Source organism: Zootoca vivipara, chromosome 3 (assembly GCF_963506605.1).
Source record: "Zootoca vivipara chromosome 3, rZooViv1.1, whole genome shotgun sequence".
NCBI lineage: Eukaryota > Metazoa > Chordata > Lepidosauria > Squamata > Lacertidae > Zootoca > Zootoca vivipara.
In genome coordinates this window covers 45,548,146-45,559,740 of record NC_083278.1, presented here as the reverse complement: position 1 = coordinate 45,559,740, position 11,595 = coordinate 45,548,146, and positions in this window count along the sequence as shown.

Below are 11,595 nucleotides of genomic sequence, written 5' to 3'. Positions count from 1 at the left end.
GTGCTGTGCTACACTCGGCTCAGCGATTCCACCTCCTCCGTCCCCTTAATATTGGGGGGGGGAGAGAGGCTGAGCCCCCTGCTAAGGAATATTGAGGGGATTACGTTATCTCCGCTCCCTACAGTTGTGCCCGTTATCTCTGCTCCCTACAGGCATGCCTTGAAAGGAACCAACTTTCTAAGCATCCCTGCACAGCACACCAGGCTACAAAATAGTTTAGCTGAAAACACTGCATATGCCTGATGCTCTTTAGTGTTGCAGACACTCCTTTATTAGATGCAGCTAAAATTAACTTCATAGCTACCTTCCTGATTTCCACAAACCAGATTACAGGTGCACACCACTGATTGCAAAACTCAGATACTAGAGAGTTAGTCATTGCCTGATTAATGTGACTGTACAGATTTCACTCAGCCTTTTTGAACCTCAATTGCATTTAATTACTTTACACCCACCTACATTCGCTGAATGTTTCTTCTGTAGGAGGATAAGTTCACAGAGCAAGGGCAGCTATCACTGTAACATCTCAATTCCACCCCCACCTTGTACTGCACACCACCCAAACATGGCAATGAATTGCTAACATTCTCCTGGTGTTTTGTGTGTTCTTTGGCAGTATTTACCACTGCAGAATATATCTTTCAAACACATATGTGAACTAAGGGAACTAAAAACATTAATTAAGGCTAAAAAGTGTAATTTGGCTATTAGCTTGGTATGCCCAGGGCCAGGTTTTCCCTCCCTCCTGTCATATATTTGATTTTTCTTGCATGCTATTGTTTAGAGAGCCAGTGTGGTGTAGTGGTTAAGAGCGGTAGACTCGTAATCTGGGGAACCGGGTTCGCGTCTCCGCTCCTCCACATGCAGCTGCTGGGTGACCTTGGGCTAGTCACACTTCTCTGAAGTCTCTCAGCCTCACTCACCTCACAGAGTGTTTGTTGTGGGGGAGGAAGGGAAAGGAGATTGTTAGCTGCTTTGAGACTCCTTCGGGTAGTGATAAAGCGGGATATCAAATCCAAACTCTTCTTCTTCTTCTTTAGAAAAAAAAACCCACCACCATCAGTCTGAATCATTACAAATGTAAGCACATCTGCAGAAGAGCATTGTATCCAGGGTGAAAACTGATCTAAGGAACTTGATCAGCATCACATGGTGAGCAAAATAGGATAATATCTACCAAAGAGAAAAAGGTAAAGCAGTCATCTGTCTAGAATAAATCTGCCAGTCAAAGCAGTACCCAGGAAACCTGTCAGACAGTCTACATATTCAAATTTCAGGCTTATTAATAAGGCAGCCAAATACAGATTGTAGCCAACTGTCTACATAGCAGTACAGGTCTTCTGGATAGCCTCTGCGGTCTGTCAAAAGATTTGATTTAACACTTTTATTCCTTTCAGGCGCCACATTTGTACTCACATGTGTACCCATGCAAAGTCTTCCTGACTGCAAGTCCATAACGAAAGCAAAACAGAGCAGGCAGATCAATACTATACTCTGATTATATGGGGAGGTGGAGAGAGGAGGGGTGAATCCATTCTGCCAGCAGAGAGGCCATCATATTCTACACAGATAGATGATAGATAGATGATAGATAGATACCGGTAGGTAGGTAGGTAGGTGATCTTTATTGTCATTGTACCATACAGAACAACAAAATTGAAAAAAAACCTCTACATCAGACATTCAAAACCAACAAGCCTGTTATCCCATCCTGATTAGCCCCCCCCCAAAAAAAACACCCTCTGATACCTCATAATTAAAGACAATATACGGGGGTATATAAAGACTACCTTACACTGCATTTAAAACCAAAATCACATTTGGATAGAAACTGTTCCTCAGTTTAAACTGTTTAAACTATTGCCCATCAGATGTTTCTGAACTTCAGTTCTCTCAGTCCCTGACCATTGGCAATGCTGCCTGGGTCTGTTGGGAGGTCCAATACATCTGAAGGCCTACAGGTTCCCTATCCTTCCTGCATGCCCTCAGCCTGGGAGGGTATGTGCCCACTGAAGCACAGCCAGATCAGGGACTTTTGTAGCAACAATGCCCATATGCCCCTCCACATGGACTGACAACAGTGAGGACACACTCCCACCCGACCTCTCTATATCGCCCCCTACACATACCACTTAAAATCCCAAAGCACCCCTACTCCATAAACCTCAGTAGCACAGGCAACAATGGCCCCACTACTGCCCAGTCTCCAGGCAACCCTACATGCAGAAACTTGGGTCTCCTTGTTGTGCTATTCATAACCACCATTTTGAATCACAACACACAATGGGGAGGAAGGAGAGCATACACAACACAGCATCCATACAGCTACCTGGGCAGGCGGCCCACACAACGAATACACAGCTCTCCTGGGTCATGGTTGCAAGACCCACTGAGGAATAAAAGGACTCTTTGACTAGTGAAAGGGAGGGAGCAGGACATGCAACCAGACCAGACTCACAATGACAACAGCATCATGACTCACTGTGTGAAGCAAGGATGAGAACCTCATGTTGTGAACCTGGACTCTGATTTCTCATCTTCAGAGGAGGAGGAGGAGGAGTGTATGAGCTCAGAATTGGAGGGAAAGCAGAAATTTCCTCAGTTGGTTGCTGTAGGAAGTTAGTGAACAAGCCTGGGCCTTGCAAGCAGAGCAGCATCTGGTAGCACAGGTGCGGCTAATGATTAGGCTGCAGTTGCAGCAGCTGCTAAAGAACTGCCCTTCTTCCTGTTGTTCTTCCTGTTTATTGGCTGTGCTTGTTGAGGCTTTTGGGAGTTGGAGTCTAGCTGTGTCTAGAGGGCCACAGGTGCCCTAATTCTGGCACAGGGCACAGAGTTGGGAAGCCAGACAGGAATTCAACCCCTTCCAGCTTTGGAATGCCTGCTCAAAAACATTGCAACAGAGGCAAATGAAAGCAGTTACCCAACCAATGAGCCACAACAGCAGGTCTGCACATCTAATAGGAGTTGGATATATCATAGGTGTTTGTGAGAGAAGAGGAAAAGCAGTGTTCGCCATGTTCCCATGTGAGGCCAGGTTGTTCATACAAAGTTCTCCCTCTTTGTATTACGTCTCATTTCCCCTTGCTTTGCCTCACTAGAGTTCCTCCTTGTGAGCTCAAAGTGTGCATGACCTGAAGAAAATATAGCCTCATGCTGCATGCCCTATCATCAGAACTCTGGCCTTCTGTCTGGTGGTGGTGAGCTGTGTTTGGATATTGAGTTACTCCTCTGTCATGGCACGGTTGGTAGGGCTGCAGGGGAGACTATGTTTGAATCCCCTCACTGCAATTGTACTCAATGGGAGTGAAATTCTCTCCACCAAATCTGGGGCCGTGCCAGCAACATAGCTGTAGTCTGGAGGAACACAGATCATGGTACAAGAGTGTTCCTCTGTTGTGCTGTCCAGGTCTCATTCCTGACTGTACCCCATTTTAGTTGTTCCAGCAGTGTGTCTTTAGAGACTGTTGCGCTGACATATCTGTCATGGCAGTGGGATATCTTGCATTCCACCAACCTAGTAGGGTTTCTGATGTATCTTATCACCCCTCAGTTGGTGGATCTTGTGAGTAAAATTGCTATTAGATACATGAACAGAAATATGTTCAATTTCTTCTATTTTTATTTTGTTATGTGTGGATCACTCAATTCTGATAAATTATTGTAGTCTCATTAATAAGGTACCTTAATTAGCTGCTTCCATAAAAGCCACCATTAAATGTGTACAAAATTTAAACAGATCGTTACGTACACTTGAATTTCACAAGTATATCAAAAGGCCACCATGAGTCATTTCATTATTTAGATTCTTAATGCAAAGTCTCAGTTCATAAGAGTAAAACAGGCCAGAATTTTTACTGTTATCCAAGGCGTTTGCTATTTCAAGGTACTAATATTTGTGTTCCAATTTAGAGTCGGCTGCATACATTTCAGCCCCTCCCCATTCAGCTCATTCTATTTCCTTTATATACAGGAAACATTCTAGGTAATAGTCCACAAAGAATTCACAAGGTAACTTAACAAGCCTAATGTAGTATACTCAGGGTGCAGGAAACATTTAAGAGAATGAGATATGAAACAGAAGGTGAGTTGACCTGAATTATACATGAAAGAAAATAAGCTGGCAAATTCACGAGATGGTAAAGTAATGTGGTAGAGAGACTACCTGAGATGACAGAGCAGCAGACTCTACCACTTCAGTTCTTCCTGATCCATTAGGGGCAAACCTACAGGAGAGGTGGGCAAACATTCTGAAGCTGAGGACTGCATGTGCTCAAGGAAAAGTGTTCAGAACCCAGAGCTGGCAGGTTAAACTTAGAGGGAAAAGTGGGTGAGGACATTTTCCCTCTATCTTCCCTTCTTTCCTGCCTTCACCATCCATTCTCTTTCTCACCCATTCACACAATCACACCAGTGTGCATTCAATTCATGCATCGTCTGTTGGCATTCGTTCTATCTGTTTCTCTCACATTTCTAGTACTTGCCTCTGTCACATCCCCCACCTATTCATCACTGCCTGCTGTACCTTTACAGAAGAGTCTGGAAGAGCAAATTGGGTACATGCAACCCAATCACAGAGTGAGGTGCTTAGGGTGTCACTATGGAGGCTCTCTAGCTGCTGCGCTTTGTGGTAGGCCAAATGACAGCTGCAGGTTGCCTGCTTCTGGCCTAGAGGGGTTCCTGGCCAGAACCAAAATCATGTTGCGCTAAGCAATAAAGTGCTGCTGGTTATCCAAGGAGGCTAAAGCATTAGGACATCACCCAAGGGTTGCAGCAGAATCAATATTGACTACAAAGGATAGCCCTATTCAAATTAACAGAGTGGCAGAAAATTGGCCCTGTTAAGAACCCTTCAAGCCACTCTGGGCCAGTTAGGCAGAGGTGAAACGGCAATGCCTCATATATTACCTAAAGCAGTAATAATGGATTCAGTTGGTGGTCTTGTACCAGTCAGCTTCAGTGCTCTGTTCATAGAAATTGTATGAAATGGCCTCCCAAAGGGCTTGCTGTGATGAGTGAGATAAAGGAAGTCTCAGTTTCCCCCAAAAAAATGCAAAGGTGAAAACTGGTAAAGTGTAGAAATGATTTAATGCCAAGCAGATTCCTAATGCATTTTGGGCATGCTAGTCCATTCTCAGGGGAAGCTGTGCAACAGTTATAAAGATATGAAAATAGCATCCTGCTTAGGTTTGCTATCCATAAAATGCTGTTATCTCTAAGTATAGCTGAGATCTTGTGGTGGAGTAAAATTCCCTCTTACTGGGACTCCACAAATGTTCTGCTTAGTGTTTAACTACAAGAATATTGATCCTGTGAAGAACTTTCTTTGACCTGGAGGGTAAATAGAGCAGATGAAAAAGCTGTAGAACATCTCTAAATTAGTAAAGAATGAAAAGTATGAAAGGCATCGTCAGTGGCGCAGGGTGCCCTCCATTAGCTTTGGCTGGTGGCCCAGCTGCACCCCTATCTGGACAGGGGAAGTCTAACTACTGTTGCCTATGCTCTGGTAACCTCTAGATTAGATTGCTGCAACATGTTATATGTGGGTCTGCCTCTGAAGGTAGTTTGGAAACTTCAGCTGGTGCAGAATTCAGTGACCAGGATGCTCACTGGGTTTGAGCATATTACACTGATCCTGGCCCAACTGCTCTGGCTGCCAATTGTTTTCCAGGCCCAATTCAAAATGCTGGTTTTGACCTATAAGGCGTAAGACTGCTTGGAACCTCAATACCTTGAAGACTGCCTCTCCCCACATGAACTGACCCGGACCCTGTAATCATCATCTGAGGTCCTTCTTCATGTGTCTCCTCTGTGAGAGGTCCAGAGGGTGGCAACACAAGTATGACCCTTTTTGTCAGTGGCTCCCCACTTGGGGAATGCTTTCTGCAGGGAGACTTGCCTGGTTCCTTCATTACATATCTTTAGGCATCAGGCAAAAACATTCCTCTTCTCCCAGGCCTTTGGCTAATTAAACAAACACACTGTTGCAAGGGTGTTGCTTTTGTATGTTACTATATTATGTATTTTTATATTGTAAACTGCCCTGTTATCTTCAGATGAAGGATGGTATAGAAATAATAATAATAATAATAATAATAATAATAATAATAATAATAATGCCTTCTGTATTGTCTTGACTGAGAGGTAGACATGCAAATAAAATAAGAAAAGGCTGTTTGATTATTTTTGGGTATCGTAAAGTGTATCTATATAGCCCCTTCGCATTTCAGCTCTAGTCTAAACAAAAAGTCACTCCTAACTCTGACACAATCTCTGATATCTGCTGCCACATCATATTTATTCATAGGATGTTGAGATATATTTTGAATAATTTCACATGCCGCACTGTCTACAATTGTGACAGGCAGCCCACTAACACACGCTTCATTACTTTGTACTAATTCCAATATGACTAGTTTCTGTCAACACACCCATAGCAAACAATAGCAGGCTCTGTTTACACTTAACTCTGTTTTCCTTTCCACTCAACTGCAGCAGAGTCTGAGATCTGGCCTTCTTCACTAACGAATTCTAGAAACTTCCATTTCAAACAGCCCGAAGTGCCAAACGCTATATAATGTTAACTGTAAGATTTGTGTGTGAGCCCTTTTTTAAAAAAAAGTGGGAGTCACGCAGAGTGGGGAAGAGGGATTCAAACCCATATAGGTACAGTGAAGGGAGTGGAAGACAGATTAAATGGAAGATACAATTTGTTCTATGGCATTATATCATTTTAGATAATTCACAATGAGAATATTTGATATTGAAGGGTGGTTAAATGCTGAAAAATGACTTCTCTAAAGAATTACAAGGAAGATATAACTAGCCCATTGTGTGTAACATGAACGCAAATATACTGTTATGAGTTAGTGTGGAACAAGGATTGCCCAGAGCCCTGAGTGTCAGGTTCCTAGATTCTTGGGTGCTGGGGTTTTAATCAGAACTTTGATAATGAAGGTGAGCTGACAGGCTGAGCTTGTTTTTTTTGCCAGACAGAGGGGCAGAAGGAGATTGTGGCCCTGCCATTAAACCATCACAAAAGCAACTTGCAAGACAAAAGACCCTACCAGTAACTGAGAGGGAGGTTGCCAGGGCAATGTGGGAATGGTGTGGCACAGGAAAATGCTGTTTTTTTAAAAAACAACAACAACAATAACAACAATGGTATAGGGGAATGAATAGACAGATGGGGTGATTCCCAATGAAACACAACCCTGGCTAAGTGCCTGGAACTCCCTGGAATTGTGCTACCACTCAGTAGAGATTGGGGTGTGTCTGCGCAACCTTTGTAACAATACATATGTGTCATTTAGGAGGTTCTACAGCTTAGTAGTACGGCATCTGCTTTGCATGCAGAAAATCCCAGGTTCAGTTCCTGGCATCTCCACACTCGGCTGGGAAGGATTCCTGTCTGAGAAACCCTGGAGAGCTCTCTGAGGTCTGCGCTCTTGCTATCTTGAGGCAGACCGACGCTGGTGAGAGAAAGAGAAAAAAACAACGGGAAACTAAGCGTGAGTTCTCCCGACCCCAGGGGGGGATCCTGGGGGCGTGAGCCCAAAGCTGCGCATTAAGGGGTTCCCTCGAAGCCACGCTCAAACCGGAAGGCGAGAGAGGGACAAGAGGGGGGCCTCCGCGCTTAAGGGCAGCTAAACTCCCAGCGCCAACGCTCCACACCCCGGCGAGGAAGCGCTGTACTCTCCGAGAAAAAACTGATAAGATCAAGCCGTCCCTCCCACGAAACTAAGGAGATTAAGGACGCTTTTACTAACTTAACACAGACTCCGAGCAGTGGAAGCGGAGCTTGTGGGGGAGAAGTGACGGAAGGAATTTTAATTGCAATTTATCCAGAGTGCGGTTTTAAAACGAAAAGGGGGATCGCTTCAAAGTACAGCGGCTGTCTGTCAGCCTAAACGACACGGTGTGAAAAACCACCCAGCAAAACAACTTAAAGTATACGAGCACAACTGGCTAAAAATAAAACTTTGACTTACCTAAACGCCAGGGGGAACGGCAGCCGATAAAATAAATAAATAAATCAATAAGGCGCCCGCCATTGCCGGAAGCTTCCAGGGAGCAAACGGAAGAGAAGGTGAGGAGAGGAATAATAAAGAGAGAACCAGGAGGAGCTAGCAGCAACAGCAGCCAAGAACAGCGACACGGGTGGTCAGCTGGAGCAAAGACAACATAGAGAATAGAAGACACACAGGCTACTGAGACAAACACCACCTTCAGGCCAAAAAGAGAAAGGCAGGTGAAAATAATTTGACAAAATAACTTACCAGCTTGTAAAAAATAAATAAATAATAATAATAATAATAAAAAACAATAACAAAAATAAAACAAAAATAAAAAAGAATTGGAAAATTAGATCTACACACCAAAGACTGTCGTGAGAAGCCAACTGTTAAATAGACTTCTATTTTTCAAATAGATAATTAAAATGGACAAATAAAAACGACTCAGAAGGGAATTCCCTAACATATAAAGACCGTCACAAAGAGAGATAAGACGCTAAAAGACTGTCAGAAATAATCTTCAATGGGATCAAGAAAAGGTCTAACAGGCGGTTTGAACACTGCTACAGGCAACCAACGCAGAACATCTACAACTTTGGAGCCTGAAAGCAATATGGACACGAAGGAGCTCTTAGCCTTCATGGAGAGGATGGAAAAGAATATAACAGATAAAATCACAATGATGGACGGAAACATAAAGACACTTGATAATAAAATGGGCAACATGGGTTCCGAAATAGAAAAGAACTCAAAACTAATTGTAGACCTTTTGGAACAAATAAATCAACTGACTGTCAAAAACAAAGAGATGGAAACTACTGTACAAGAAGTTAAAGTCAAAACCCAGAAACATGAAGAGCAAATGAAAAAAATACAACAAGATCAAAGGGATTTAAAAAGATTTCAGGAGAAAAACAAAGAGGAGATTGATGAATTAAAGAAAATGAAAGAAGAAATATATGATGCTATGGCAGTTTTGGAAATGAAACAGAAAGATCTAATTCTCCGCGTGAGGGGAGTCAAGGAAAATCATGACGAGGACATCGCAGAAAAGTTGACAAAGGCTATCGCAGACTGGCTGGGAGTGGAAGAAGAGGATTTACAACTAGACATTGAAAAAATATTCAGAATACGTCCAAGCAAAAATAAAACTAGGAAAGGGCCAGGAGACTGCCTGATGTTCCTCAACTCAAGACTGCTCAAAGATAAACTCCTCATGAAAGGCAGATCGAATCCACTTATCATCGATGGAGCAACAGTGGAGATAATGAAAGAAATCCCATCAAGAATTTTAAAGAAAAGGGAAAATTATAAATTTATGACTGTGGCGCTATGGAAGAACAACATACGATTTAAATGGGAGTTCCCGGAGGGGCTTACTTTTACCTATAGGGATAGGAAAAGAACATTCAGATCGGTTGACGACACACGAAGTTTTTGGAGGAAATATTGGGAGGAGTTGGGGGGAGAAAAATTGCCTGAGGCAGGGGGGGAAAGTAAGTAATAAGTGCAGGAACGAAAATCAGCTAGTACCCGAATGTAAAAATTGGATTGAGGCCGGTGTTCTTCTTATTTTCTATGAATTAAGGTTTTTCTTTCTCTCTTTCTTAAAGACTCTCTTTGTCTCCTCCCATAAACAATTTTGGGAGGGTTCAAAGGGAGCCATTTGTCTTTCCTTCCATAATTTCTTTCTTCTATTTTTTTTAATAATAAAGGGCAAATATAATGAAGTGTATCTCATGGAATGTCAATGGACTAAATAGCAAATACAAAAGGAACAGAGTTGAATGCATATTGAAAAAGGGAAAATACGATATCATTTGTTTACAAGAAACACATATAACTAAAAATCATGTTAGAGTACTAGAAAACAGCAGGTTGGGCTTGGAATTTACATCCTCGGGAGATGAAAAGAAAAGAGGAATAGTCTTTTATATAAATGAAAAATTGAAACCAAAACTGATATTTAAAGACGACGAAGGCAGAATTCTGGGAATCGAAATAACCTCTGGTGAAGGGAAAATAATGGTGGTGGGCATATATGCCCCAAATAATAAAAAAGAAGAATTCTATAAAAAGGTAGAGGAGATACTATGGGATCAAGTAAGAGAGAATATAATGATTATGGGGGATTGGAATGGGGTAGTGTCCACAGAAATGGACAGAACAGAAAGGGAAAGAATAAACAACTCAGGCAGACTACCACAATCCTTCTTCCAGTTGGTGGAAAGCTTTGACTTGCACGATACATGGAGAACAAAAAATCCCAGTGTGAGAGACATAACCCATTACTCAGACGCGCAGAAATCAGGCGGCAGGTTAGATGCCATTTGGCTATCAAGAAAATTAATGTTATACTTAGACAAGGCTGATATATTAAATAAATCAATTTCGGATCATAACCCGGTGACAATTGAAATAAAATTTAGGAATAAAACCAAAGGGAGATGGAGACTCAACGACGAAATATGGAGAGAAGAACAAAGGGTAAATAAAGCCAAAGAGTTATTAAAAGAATTTTTTGAAATAAATGAGGGTCAAGGTACAGACAAAAATGTGATTTGGGAGACAAGTAAAGCGTTTATGAGGGGGTTCGCAGTGCAACAAATGGCCAGGATTAGAAGAGAAAAAAAGAAAAATATTATGGAAATAAACGAACAAATTAGAGGAAAAGAGAAGGAATTAATTAAAAGCCTAAAGAATGAAGAGATTCAACAACAGATTAAAAGGTTACAAAGACACCTAGAGGATTTGATTAACAAAGAGGTGGAAAATAAAATTATATGGACGAAGCAAAGATATTTCGAACAGGCAAATAAACCGGGAAGATTGTTAGCCTGGTCAGTAAAAGAAAAGCAAATTGAAAGGATAATTAATAAAATAGTTGAAGAGGGAAACGAAATAACCGATATAGACCAAATCAAAGATAGATTTGTAAGTTACTATAAACGATTATATAAAGAAGAATGTGTAGATAAAAATGAAATTAATAAATATTTATTGGAAAATAATATACCAGAAATCAATGCGAAAGAATATGAATTATTAAATGCGGATATTAAAGAAGATGAAATAAAAAAGGTTATTAAAAATTTAAAAGAGGGGAAATCTCCTGGTCCCGATGGAATTTCGGTGAGTTACTATAAGAAACTAGAGGAAATATTAATACCAAAATTAAGGATATTAATGAATGAAATATTAGAGAAAGGTGAGATTCCGAATTCTTGGCAGGAGGCGTTTATTACGTTGATTCCCAAAAAAGAAGCAGATTTGAATTTAATAAAGAATTATAGACCAATTTCGCTTCTTAATATAGATTACAAAATATTCACAGGTGTATTAGCGAATAGATTTAAAGCCGTCTTACATAGAATAATCAAAAAAGATCAAGCTGGCTTCCTACCAGGAAGACAAATAAAAGATAATATGAGAACAATCTTAGATATAATAGAGTATGCGGAAATGAACCCAAGTATAGAGATGTCAATGCTTTTAGTGGATGCAGAAAAAGCGTTTGACAGCGTGTCTTGGCAATTTATGATTAAGACCTGCGAAAGTCTGAATATGGGGAGTAAAATACTGA